This window comes from Vipera ursinii (assembly GCF_947247035.1).
Source record: "Vipera ursinii genome assembly, chromosome: 4".
NCBI lineage: Eukaryota > Metazoa > Chordata > Lepidosauria > Squamata > Viperidae > Vipera > Vipera ursinii.
This window is the reverse complement of record NC_139514.1, coordinates 19,939,929-19,951,082: the sequence shown is the minus strand read 5'-3', so window position 1 is coordinate 19,951,082 and position 11,154 is coordinate 19,939,929.

Here is an 11,154-nt window from a genome sequence, read left to right as displayed (position 1 = left end):
ACGGTAAGGCAAGTGGTTGCAGATCTAACTGTCTGCAAAAGCTCAACATCTCTGCAAGTTTACTGAATCCAGTCATGGCCCTGGAAATCCATCCAATTCTTTCTGTGGGTAAAGGAAATCTAAATAGACTAGTGGTACACAGAATAGTTGGCTGCAGGGGTGGGAAGAGGATGACTATGCCAACATGAAGAAGCTAATAGACAACAGGCTGATTCCACATTCTGCAGGCCATCCACCAACAGATAAATTGGTAAAGGGTTCTGCTGCACCAACAGAACAGGTGGTAAAGTGCATAAGATTTTATGTACTTTTGAACTGCTGTGTCTTGTTATTAGCTTAATGGGAAAATCCTACTTTAATCCTGGAACAGCTAAGAACAACCTTAAGCTTGTCTCATGCATGGTTTAGAATAATATCATGGATACATGCCATAAAAGTGGGGTTGTCACAGCACATTAGTCCTGTGGTTCACCGCCCTGAGTCCTTCGGGAGAAGGGCGGTATACAAATATTATTATTATTATTATTATTATTATTATTATTATTATTATTATTATTATTATTATTATTATTATTATTAAACTGGAGAAAAGTTCTGTGACACACAGTACCTGATCGGTTGCATCACAAAAGTTCACAAGCAGACCCAGAGTGTAATAATCATCTTCTAGTGTTGTGTTGAAATGTTTTTGGAGATGATATAAGGTCCATCATTAAGCTTTGAAAAATATATCTGAAATCAGAAACCTCTAAATTGCTGGTCAGCAAATGAACAGCTTAATTACACTTTGTATAAATAACTAATTGCCTCCTGAATATCCCACACTTTAACAGAGGACTCCACATTCTAATACTGCAAGTTTATAACTTAGTTGCAAAATTATATATACTTCTATCATTATGCTGAAATCATATCATATTGCTGTAATCCTTCTTTATAGAGGAACTTTTTTTAACCCTGAATTATTTTGTTTGCAATTTCTGAATCTTTGTCACAATATGTCTGTAGACATATAGTAGCCACTGCTGAGCATAGTCATTATAGATATAAATTAGGACATTACTATGTCAGCTATGTTTATTTCAGTCGGATGCTTTTACAATGGTTGTATGTTGCATTAACATTTTTCATGTAGTTATTCACCATGGATTCAAAAACATTTCACCATCAATGTATTAAAAATTAAGCCACATTGACAGAAAATTAAAATAAAGAAATAGTATAAATGCATGGGTAGTCTGTAGTTAGTAGTTGGATTGATAGATCAGTTTGAGCAGCTAGTGGGAGTGTGTCTGGAATTTGTATGAAGAATGAAAGAATTTATTTAGGACATCTGGTCAGATAATGCTACCATAAAGCACCAAGTCAAACAGACTTCAAAGAAAGGTAGATTTTTCAATCTATAGAAGTTGTTTTACTATTTGGTAATTACCCCAAACTATCTGTGTAGATTAGCAATGTAAATTCTGGATACAAGAATTGTTCAAGCAATAAAAATACTCAAAAGAAATTGTATGAGGTAAAATGGAGGCAAAAGAGAATAATACAAATAAAAACGCAGAAAAGTAATTCAAAAGCATTATTGGTTATATAACAATGCATAACAAGGGTTTACAAGAAAATATTCTACTGAAATGTAATTGATAGATACAGCCCAAAGCAAGCAGTGACAAATTAAATTCATACAGTAATTAAGATGAAGTGGAATGATTAAATTAAAATAAATCACAAGAATTATGGAACACATGTGTAACATTTAATTCAAGTTTTGTTTATTTGTTTAAATTATTGGCTGCCCAGCTCCAGTGAACTCTGGGAAGCATACAAAACTAGGAAAAATATAAAAACAGCTAAAAACATTGAATCAGACAACCTAGACTAAAATCATCTAACAGAGAGCAAAAACAACAAAACAAACAGGGGTCATTGAACAAAGAATAAACATCAGACCTGAGACCAAAGCAAGGTTTTCAAAATGTTCCAGAATCTCAGGAGAGAGAATGCCATCCTTATTTCTGGATGGTTACTGTTCCAGAGGATGGGGGCACAGAGAAGTCACCCTTTCTAGGTCTCACAAGATAACAGTGTTTAATGGAGGTGACCTGAAGCACACCCATTCTTCTAGAACCGTGTTGGTGAATCTATGGCACGTGTGCCACGGGTGGCACGCAGAGCCCTCACTGTGGTCATACGCACTGTTGCCCCAGTCCTAGGCCTTCAGCTGGGTTTTATAAAACCTTTTTGCTTTAGGCCTCCACCACCATGTGCAAAAAAAAAGGTTCAATCAATCAATCAATTTCAACTTCTTGCGGGGGGAAAAAAGATGTTGCAAAGTTGGAATTGATTGATTGAACTTTTTAGTCCCACCCAGTCTGCTGTTATCACTGCAGCCACGCCCACCCAAATGGCCACACCCACCCAATGGGCCACGCCCAGCCGGCACCCGATGATTCATAAGTGTGTTTTGGATTGCAGTTTGGGCACTTGGTCTCTAAAAGGTTCGCCATCACTGTTCTAGAACATACTGGGCAAGCAGAAACAGTTGAACACAAGTAGTCTTTCAGATATCTAACCCCTGTGCCATACAGGCCTTTATAGGTAATAGCCAGCATCTTGAATTGCACTTAGAAGCTATTTGGTAATCAGTGCACCTTACATAACAACGGTGTCACCTAGGCACACCATTACTGCTTGTGCTGCTGCATTTTCAACCAGTTGTTACCTTTCGAATGGTCTTCAAGGCCAACTCATTAAGATTTATCCAGTGGAAGTCCAACTCTGAACAAATCCAAACAACCTTGTCTGCCAGATAGCATCAATATGCACCACCACAAACTTGGAAATGATCTTGTGGCCCAAGCCCCTCCCCTGTTCACGTCTGGACCACCCTAAACAAGGCTGCTGCATGGCTATCAGAGATCCAAAAGTGATGGAGAAATAGCAATGTTCTTTCATCTTTTTTACTTGTGTTTGGTAAGTTTCACTTTTTGTCTTCCTTCTATGATGCTCTGTAGGTGTCACTTTTGGCTTTTCATCTCTTAGAGTTCTTCAGAAAACCAAAGAGTATCCCAAGATCAGTGTACAGAGGAAGATGGCTAGAAACAATCCAGATTTAAGACAGGAGTGATACAATATGTTTTACATGTGGCACAAAACTCCATCAATAATTGGCAAGATAAACAAATCGTACAATAAGAAATGTTGGAGATGCCATGAGACAGAAGTTACATTCTACCACATGTGGTAAACCTGTTAAATAAATGTTGGAAAGCCATAGACAGCACCATTCAGAGAATCTTAGAAATCAAACATAAAATGAAACCAACATTCTTTTTACTAAATATAATCCTAGAATATATCAATAAAAAATACTATACTTTATTAAGATAAATGCCTTGCCCAACATTGGAAAAAAGATGCAGCACCAATGATATCTGATTGGGACCTTAAACTTGGAGAATGCACAACAATGGCAGAATTAACAATATATATGCATAATAGTTTAAATTTAAGCAAGAATGGCTCCCAGACATATTATATACCAAGCAGTAAAGCAGAATATGATTTCTAATGTTTGTGTTTATAAATACTGTAAGTCATTTGGTGTACAAAAAAAGGGAACTCAGAAACAAAATATTATACTATTTTTGTATGTTTTTTTCCTCTCTCCTTAATTCTCCTCTTCTTCCCTTCTACTGAGTCAGTGCTTACTATTGTCACTGATATGTTTTATGTCCATCTTTATCATTAATTATGTACATAATAGCATGATAATTATATAATTTACTTTGCAAATAGAAAGTTGCTTATTTAAAACCCACAGAGACAATTTAATTTTTTTTGTTTTCCTACTTTCCCTCGATTTTTTTAAAAAAGTTCAGAGATGCATTATTTTATAATTTTTCCAATTAACTAAAATGATTGTATCTTCAGCTTCTACAACACTTGAATGTGATGAAAACATGAATATTAACTATTTAAATTTAGAACCAACATTTGTTTCACATTTTTTTTTAAAAAAAACCAACTTTATATGTTAAGGAATATTTTGTTCTTGTAAAATATTTCAGTTATCTGTTTATGGAGATTTTTAATTATCCAAGTCATAGTCATCCCTATTTCACTTACAGTTATTGGAATCTTTTAGAATTAAAATAATTTAGGGTAACATCATCAGTACTAGCAATATTAAAATAATTTATACACACAAGGATTATCTGAAACACCTCATTTAGTTTAAATATTTTGAAAAAGCTTTAGAAAAATGCAATTGTTAAAACTTGTTTTACACACTGAATACATAAGGCATTTTATTTTCCACAATGAAAAGTAACTTTAAACTACTGTCAATACTTCCACAAATAACTTTTTTTATAAAAATTGTTAATCTTAGTTAATGAACAGGTAAGTGATTTTTAGTTTTATCTTTTAAATGGAAGAATTACAGCATGTAGCTGAAAAGAAAATGCTTGGAGGTGATCCCACAACTTAATAGTGACTACACAAAGAGAAAGCGTCTTCAAGCTATTCTTAGTTGTCTCATAGAAAATGACCACCTTGTTTGCACTTTTTTTAGAAGTATATATGGGTTACATGGGGATTGCAAATAGAGATAGCAAACAAATTTAGGCAGTCTCAGTGCTGATCTGCTATGAATCCACATTCACCTTTTGGCCGGAAGTACAGCTGTCCTCAGAGAATCAAGTTTGTTTGTTTGTTTTCTATATTGAACTAAAGCTAGTAAACAAACAAACAAAAAAGGCTAATTCCTGTATGTTACTGTGCGTTTATTCTCTTTTTGACATCTCAGATGATCCTTTATGGTAGCCCATTCTAAGATAAGCTGCTTAGATAAACTAGGGTGGCACCAGTGGTTAGAATGCAGTATCGCAGGCTAATTTTGCTGACTGCTCTCTGAGCTTGCTTGTCTTCTTGCAGAAATTTCATTACCCAAACTAAGTAACATCATCAGTGGGTGACATCACCAAAAAAGAAATCACCAGCACTGATGACGTTAAACAAGCAAGCTCAGAGAGCACCAAGGACCCCTCATTTCAATCCTGAGCTACAAATATTCTCCTTTATTACTCCTCATCTGTCTCAGATGTCCTCTGAGAAGCCCCTCCTAAAGTAAGGGAGGGAAGGAGCACATTCAGACTTATAAGGTTCTGTTATTATAGCTGTTCCAATAAAAATAGTTTAGGTCTAAACCTAAGCTATTCATGGTTTGCTCTACTGTATAAGGCTGGTACATGCCGTCTTTCTGATACTCGGACCTGAACCCAGACATGAAAGGATTTAAATACCACTTCATGCAGGCTCTCTCTAATTGTCTCCTAAGCACTTTCTCTGCAATCTTCCCCAAAAAGAGAAGGCTGGAGACAGGGCTGTAGCTGTCCATGGCCTCCTGAGGAAAAGGTGCACCACCTCTTTAAAAGCCCTTAGCATCATTCCCTCTCTCAAAAATGTCAGAAAGAGCCAGATCCAGACAATCTGTGGCACAGCTCATTGTGTCATAGTCACTACCCCAGAACCCACAAGTTCAAACGACCCTCAGATGACTTCTGAAAATGTCACTTCCCCGGAGCCAACAGTCAGAGAACGATGGTCATAGCCATGGATAAAGACAGGGAATGGCAGCTGTTCCTGGCTCATGAGTCTGAATGCAGTTGCTCAGACCCATAGTTAATGCTTAGTGTGGGTCAGATTGAAGTGGCTTAAAGTCTCCATAAATGAATAACCAAATATCGCACAGGACTCTGCCCAGCCAATACCTCCCTCTCAGTGAAATGTGACCAATTTTGTCTGTAAAACCTGGCAATATTATCACAGCAGACTGAAAGAAGTTTGCCAATATAAAACAGTTAATTTTAAAGAAGGCCACCAGAGGACAACCAATAAATGCATATAAGTAATTGACACTTCATCACCTTTACCATCATGGGGTAGTCCTGTTTGTTCTTTTTTTTTGGGGGGGGGGTGTCTTTCATCAATATTGCACCAAGAATTTCTTCTGATCATTCTTTCTTTCCAAAAAGAACCCCCTGCATAAATACTGATCACCCATTTCATTGCATCTTACTTTTGGACAGCCTCCCATTAAGAAATTGTTTTAAACTGGAACATATATCTGAAACTAAAAATTAAGGAATATATTATGAGAGCTAGATTGCCAATAGGAGAACCCCCCTGTGACATTACCTGTTTGTCATCAGTTAATTGTGCAGAATTGTGCAAAAGGAAATGACGGTTTGAGCTAATTTCTGGGTTCAAAAGATTTTTCTTCTTTGCAAAGTGAGTGCACTAAATATTTACCATAGCTCAAGGGGTAAGCAACTGGGTACACACCAGATGTTTTGCACTATATTTTTTACAATTTTTGCATTAACTGTGGGAGTTGGTTCAAAATATCTGGAAGGCAAATAGGGTGTTCTAATACCAGAATTGTAGCCAGAATAGTCCCAGTTTGAAAAGAGAGAAATGTATCAGCATATGTAGGCATAGCTAGTTAAAGTTTATGCAGGCACACATTTAAAAGAAATCACATTATCAAACAGAAAGCATATTATCAAATAGCTAATTCCTATTTGCAGTTGCAATGTAACTGATGCTCTTAATTACTTTCAAAGCCTTATCTGAAAGCACTTGGGAAAGCAAATACATAAGTCTTATCCAGAGTTGGTAATGCTGTACTTCTCTTTACCAAATGACAATCTGGTCTTTTAAACCAAACTGTGCACTTTTAGGAGTAATGGAAATATATAAGAGAAAACTATATGATAATTACTTCATAAGTCAACCTAAAACTTGAAAAGGCAAGAGTTTCAATGTAATTTCTAAAATTAAGCAAATCTATCTAGTTGTTCTTAATATTGGGTACACTAAAACTTTCTCTGGATCTTAACAAAAGCAGCTAATGTTGTAATATAAAAAGTTAACACACTTTGAATATATTATGTTTCAACCCCCTGGAAAGCTAGAGCTGAAGTTACATTAACTATGTTTCAACTTACCTTTAGTATTTTCTTTGGCATACAAAGAAAAGGCAATGTCCAGTCTTAATATTTGATCTTGATATGTTTCAAATTTAAACATTTTCTCTTCAGTATCTGCTACAGGAAAAAATTAATGTACTTGATCTTGGCATTCCTATAGTGATGTACACAAGGACCCTGTTATTTGGAATTGAATAAGGAATGAATATTTGGAATTGAACTGAGGAATGTCCCTATAGGATTTTGCTGAATGCTTTAGATCAGGGTAGATCTGCCTGAACTGATAGATCTCTGGATGGCAGGTAGTAGGTCAGCATGAATTTCTAAGTACAAATGCTTCTTTTTCTCCTTCAGTCTGCAGTTAAACAGAATGTGAGGACTGTGAGTTCATGCATATCTTTTGTAATAGTGAATTATCACAAACTTTTGGTTTACTGACCATTCAGTTACAATACCACCGAAAAAAAATTAATGACCAATCCTCACACTTTCAACCACCGCAACATCCCCACGGTCATGTGATCAAAATTTAGGAACTTGGCAACAAGCATTGTAAGTGATGGTTGCAGCATCCCGCAAACACCATTTGAGTTTTTCTCAGTCAGCTTCTGACAAGCCAAGTCATTAGTGGGAGACATATTTACTTAACGACTGTGATTCACTTAACAACTGCAGTGATTTGCTTAACAACTGTGGCAAAAAAGTGGTAAAATTGGGTGTGGCTCATTTAACAATTGCCCTGCTTAGCAACAGAAATTCTGAAGCCAATTGTAGTTGTAGGTCAAGGAATACCTTTGAATCCTCCAATCTCAGTTCCTTCTTCCTTTATTCTTTTGCACAAGGGACCAAAGTCTTTTCATTCTGTGGAGAAGTTAAGTAACTACAGGTAGTCCTCGACTTAAAACAGTTCATTTAGTGAGCCTTCAAAGTTACAACAGCACTAAAAAAAAAGTGACACAATTATTGCAGCATCCCCCACTGGTCATGTGATCAGAATTCAGATGCTTGGCAACTGGTTCATATTTATGACGGTTGCATTCTCACAGGGTCATGTGATCCCCTTTTGCGACCTTCTGGCAAGCAAAGTCAACGGGGGAGCCAGATTCGCCTAACAACCATGTAACCCAACTTAACAACCACTATGATACACTTAACAACTGCGGCAAGAAAGGTTGTAAAAGGGGGCGAAACTCACTGAACAAATGTCTCACTTAGCAACAGACATGTTGGGCTCAGTTGGGGTCGCAGGTCGAGGACTACCTGCACAGCAATCCTTCTTGTGTGTTCTGTTTCATTTTTGCGGACAGCAGCAGCTGCCCCAATGGGTGCGTTGTGGGGAGGGGCTAATTGCATCATTCCCAGCCTGGAAGGCAAGACAAGCTGGGCATTGGGGCAGCAAAATCTCCCTACACCTGCGACTGAATTCCGGGAGAAGAGGGGAGGAGGGGGGAAGCTCCTTCAAAGCACCTGGGAGGCGTTCAGCTGGACCATTTCTTCGGGCTCAGGCGGGCAAACAGGAGACTTCCTCCCCGTCCTTCTTGAGCCTGCAGGTATCCCAGCCTGGGGACGCCGTCCGCCGTGCGTCAGGTTAACCCGGGCTGCTCCTTCTTCTCGTCTGCCCCCCCTCCCCTCTTTCCAGTGGCCTAGCGTGGGTTGTCAGCACCTAGGGCAAGGCAAGTAATTTGCGCCCCCTAACCCATGGATTTTAGCACTCGAGTCTCTTCCACTAGATTAGTTAAAGAAACCCTGACCCCCTAAGCACATGTATTGTTTGTTATGAAAATACTGATGTAATTAAAGTAAAATGCATCTAATGCGCCCCCCCCCAGATGTTGCGCCCGGTGCGGCCGCCCCCCCCTGCACCCCCCACGCTATGCCACTGCCTCTTTCTCTCCTCTCTGCTTTTCTTTACCTTCCTCCTTTCCTCGCCGCTTTCTACAGCCCGGGCTTTCCCTCCGCCACCCACGGCGCGTCAAGAGAAGGCGGGCAGGGAAGGGGCGCGGTTAAAAGGCGCCGCGCTCCGACAGGGCAGAGCTCGGAGAGCGCGGCGGAGGAAAGGCTGCCGCTGCGGAGGAGGAGGAGGAGGAGGAGGAGGAGGAGGAGGAGGAGGAGGAGGAGGAGGAGGAGGAAAGGCTGTTGCTGCCGTTGCCGCCGAGGATCCCGGCGCGCCGAAGCGCAAAGGGGGCGCCCGCGGTTGCTGGCCGGGAAGCCTCTCCCCGCCGATAGCCTGGATCCCCAACCCGCCCCTACCTGGTGCGCTCGGCGAGGCGGGGCGCTCGGCGCTTTCGGTCTACCTGGGACGCGAACAGGTGAGCTTCCTCGCGCCCTGGGGGGGGGGGCTGGGGGAACCCAGTAGGAGCTCGACGCCCTTCGAGCCAGGATGGGGACAGGGGGTGATTCCAGGGGGTTGGATGCCTTTGCACGGCTGCCGATGGACTGTCCGATCCCAGGGACCCAGGGACCCAATTTATTTCGCCCCGCCTTCCCCTCCCCTGCCTCCTGCTCAAGCGGAGTTGGGAAGCGCCCTCTGACAACCCCATTCCTGAAAAGTCGCCGTCCTTCCCTTTCAGGGACCGCAGAGTCGCGGAGTCAGAATTTAGTTGGCGTAGGTCAGGGGTCGGCAACCTCGGCTCTTTTATGACTCGTGGACTTCAACTCCCAGAATTCCTGAGCCAGCGTAGCTGGCTCAGGAATTCTGGGAGTTGAAGTCCACGAGTCATAAAAGAGCCGAGGTTGCCGACCCCTGGCGTAGGTGGAAAAAAAGAGATGGGAAAGGAAGAGGGTGAAATGAGTTCGTGGCGAGGCATCACCGTTGCTGACTGGAGAGATGCTGCCGGCTGAGATGGGTGGCATGTACATTTAGTAAACAGATAGATAAATAAATAGACTTCCTGACTGCCCTCCGTATGGGCTTTCCCCAGGTGATAGGAGGGGATGTTGAATTGGCCCACTCCACCGAGGCTTTTCCTCATTTCTGGAAGGTTGAATCCCAGATGCTAATGGAAAAACAACAGGAGGAGTTGTATCTTTCATCCCTTGCATATGGGATGATTAATTTTGGTGACCATAAAGTAGCTTTGGGTTTCCCTGTCTAGGTGCTATTGGAAAGAATGTCAAGGAACATGTTCTTGTCCAGTTGGACAGTTCTCAGGGAGGTTTTTTCTTCTTCTTCTTTACAAACAATTAAGCTCGGTGACAGCAATATTAAAATGAATTTATGGAAAGGGGACCTTATCATGAATGCTTTTAGGCATCGCTAAATTTTGCTTCATTCTTCAAATTTCCTTTTCCAATTTTCCAATTCTGTAATAATAGTCCATTCGGTTCTAGCAGAATTTCCCTACTTGGCTATATTTTTTTTTTGGGGGGGGGGTAGCTCTGGTATCAAAAAACAGGTTAAAGAAGAGAAGGTCTCTTTACTATAAGTAGTAGACTGGTTTGTCCTTGACTTGCAGGTTAAGTAAATGTGTTGTTAAAGAAGATCCCACAATGTGGAATCTATTTCTTCAATTGATATCTTGCATTTTCTTTCATTTTCTTCTTCTCTCTCTCATAATAGCAATCCAGGGATAGAAGCTAATTTCTTTGAAGAGAAATCAGATTTTTCCTTTCTTGCTTTGATCATAATTAAAACTAGAGTATTGTCTTTGTTCTCTTCTGATAATAAATTGCACAAATCACTTAACCTATCCCATAAAGTCACTCCTTCTTTCAGATGTTCTTTGAGAAGACTCAAATAATTGCTATTTGGCTAATCCTCAAAATGGTACTTTTGTTGACTTTTCCAAGAATGCACTTACAAATTTAATAGCACCCTAAATTACTAAATTTTAAAACAATGTACTTTTTTCATCACTTGGAAAAGCAAGCAAACAAGTTCTAACCATGAATGGTTTGTTACTTTTTTGCTATCGTCTCCTACCCAATAATTAAATATGATTTTTTCTGTCTATGCTGTAATCAGTGTCTCACTTTTTTCATCATTTTGTCTTTGTCGCCCATTTATATTGTATGGCAATGCATTGTATGCACTTCATGTAGATGTGGTTGATCTTTGTAGTCTATCATGAGTCTTGATGACTTTGTAGGTAAGTGGCAACAGTACATAAGTTGTTTACCATTGACTTCTTCAGGTGTTGTCTTCCTACTTTATCTTACA